The sequence below is a fragment of the Arvicanthis niloticus genome, unplaced genomic scaffold, assembly GCF_011762505.2.
Source record: "Arvicanthis niloticus isolate mArvNil1 unplaced genomic scaffold, mArvNil1.pat.X pat_scaffold_315_arrow_ctg1, whole genome shotgun sequence".
Taxonomy (NCBI): Eukaryota; Metazoa; Chordata; class Mammalia; order Rodentia; family Muridae; genus Arvicanthis; species Arvicanthis niloticus.
The window spans coordinates 86912-89621 of record NW_023045970.1 but is presented as its reverse complement, the minus strand read 5'-3'; the positions used below and the strand labels follow the sequence as shown (position 1 = coordinate 89621).

Below are 2710 nucleotides of genomic sequence, written 5' to 3'. Positions count from 1 at the left end.
TGTACCAGCCCTCGCTGCGGGAGAAGCCCACCAAGGTGTGGCTGCCTAAACTCATCTGCAACAGCAGCTGGACCTGGTGGCCACCCTCAGCCAGCTGGGTAAGGAGGTTGGGGATAGGGTGCCCCCAGGTGGTCTGGGCAGAGTACTGAGTACTGAGCTGGCAGTGCGTCTGAGTCAGAGGTAGCCCTGCTTCCAGGATGGGAGCATTTGATATGCTCCCCTAGACTTTCTGTTCTGGGGTGGATTGGGGTGAACTAGTTTGCCCCTTGAGACTGAGCACTACAAAGAATTCTGGGTAAACCTCACTGGCTAGCTTGGAAAGGGAAGAGGAGAAGCTGGGGTCACCGTGTGGAAGAGCCGCAGCTACCCTGCACTAGGTGCTGAGAGCTCACTGTGCACAGTCTAATGGAGCAGGCACGTGGAGACCCAGATTCTCACAGTCTAGTGTGAGTGGTAAATTCGAGGTTGTCTGTCCAGTTTACCCCAGAGAATATCAAACCAGTACCTAGTGCAGACCCTGATGAAAAAAAGCTTCTAGAACTGTTGTCTAGGCTGAGACTTGGAGGTTTGACAGATTCCAATCAACTGCTGGGTTCAAGTGTTCCCTTTAGCCAGGATGCCAGACACATCCAAATAGCCTTGGGGCAACACTGACCAGTCATCTGCTACTCTGGGCAGGCCTACAGGAATTGTTCCAGGGCCCAGACCTGCGTGGGATCTCTGACCAGAGTCTGGTGGTGTCTAGCGTGCAGCATCAGTCTACCATGGAGCTCAGTGAGGGCGGTGTGGAGGCGGCCGCAGCTACCAGCACTGCCATGACCCGAATGTCCCTCTCCTCCTTCACTGTGAACCGACCTTCATCTTCTTCCTGATGGAGGATACCATGGGCATGCCTCTCTTTGTGGGCAGTGTGAGGAACCCTAACCCCAGGGCACAGCCCCAGCTCCAGGAACAGCAAGATTCCCCTGACAACAGGCTCTTAGTCCGAAATGACAAAGATGACTTCCATGGAGACAAGACCTTGGTCCTGACTTGAAACTTGCACCCCGCCTGGAGGAAGATTATCCCCAGTTTAGCTCCCCCAAGTGAGGAGGGCCCTGGGCAGCAGCATCCTGAGTCCCCACCTGGATCAGCCTCTCAACTCCTGTGACTCTTTCCAACCAGCTTTGTGGGATGGGGTGGGTGGGACATGGGGGACAGTCACCAGGGATAGGAGCTATTTTCTTGCAGCAGCTCCTGGGGATAGGAGGTGGGTGGGGCCTGGAGGAAGGCAGGCACAGGGAATCTTCATTTCTTCCAAGGGGCTCAAGAGGTAACCTTTTGTGGGCTGGCACTTGTGGGACACAGTTTTGACTAGAGGTGGGTTAGGCAAGTCCCTAATTAGAGTCCTTCCACATTTGTAAGCAGAGGACAGAGAGGCCATCTTTAGACATATCAGCAGACACCCTGGGTGGGAAAAGGAAAGACAAGTGTTGGTCTCCTGAGCTTAGACTGGCCTTTGTACTCCATGGGTGGAGGCTGACCTACGCTTACTGATGTCCTTTGCTGAGGACAGTCAGGTCTCCAACCCATGTCCTGCCTCTCAAGTCACCCCTCTGGTTTTTGGAGATGCCAACACTGCCAGGAGCCTTCCACCTTCATCTCTCTCTTGTCCTCCTCGGCCAGAAAGCTCAGGGGCTGAGGCAGGGAAGGGCCCCTTTAGCTCCCAAGACTCTTTTGTAAAGTTTTTGTAGTGATTTTTATGCCACCTGAATAAAGAATGAATGGGCAGGGCTGGTTTGACGTCACAGTTCTGGGCAAGTGGATGTGGCTGGGAAGCACCCACGGGGCAGACTGCACTGAGCCCTCTCTGTGCCACGTTTGGTCCCTGGCCACATGCCAGTCCTCTCTGAGTCTGCTAGGTCTACCTCCATGCCAGCCTGGCTCAGCTCTCAGCCCTTCCCTCTATGTGTGCCGCGGGCAGCCGGTAACAAGGATGGCTCAAAACTGGCAATTAGGGAGCTAGCGGGTTTCTAATTACACCCTAGCCGTTATGCCAGGAGCAGGCGCCCGCCAGCCGGGGCCAGGCTGACAGCTGGAGGCTGGCAGTGTCTGAGGATTTTGGGGACGTAGTTGGGGGATACTTGGCACCGGGCTGGTTACTTCCTGTGACAGAGTAGGAGCTGGAAGCAGAAGTGGTGTGTGCATGGATGATGAGGGCTGACCTCTGGAGTAGGCATGTCTCCCTGATGGGATCTTCTGTGTGTTCATGTGGCAACAGCCCTCTTGGGCCCTAATGTCCCTGGGCAAGGTCGGATGGGGAGGATGAGGAGGGTAAGCGGTTCCTGGTGTAGGATCCTGATGCTGCTAAGGATATACGTGTGCATGGGGGGGAGGGTGGACACATTAGGACCATGTGTCAGAGGTGAAGTACGCTAATTGAGACATGAATAGTGGAGCCTGAAGCATCAGTCAGAGCAGGAGCCAAAGGAGGTAATGGAGAACACCACAGACGTTTCAGGAAGAGAACTGGAGAGCTGCTGGGGACAGGGAGAAACAAGAGCAGAAGGTCTGAGCTGAGAACATGCACAGAAGTCCACGATGAGCTGAGCATGGGGCTGGGGAGGAGGGAGAAGGAGTCAGTAGCTGGGTACAGAACCTGAAGTGCTCTAGGACCGCACAAGGAGAAAAGAGATCTGCTATTTACTTTTATTTTGTGTGTATACCTAAT

General features: G+C 54.5%; 1 long non-coding RNA gene across 1 annotated transcript; it reads left to right on the top strand.

Annotated features, from left to right (window-relative positions):
* The first annotated feature begins 6 nt into the window (after positions 1-6).
* Positions 7-1023, top strand: LOC143433775 (uncharacterized). The gene is made up of 2 exons (XR_013070277.1): positions 7-98; positions 679-1023. It is a non-coding gene; the product is annotated as an uncharacterized LOC143433775 (long non-coding RNA).
* The last annotated feature ends 1687 nt before the right edge of the window (positions 1024-2710 follow it).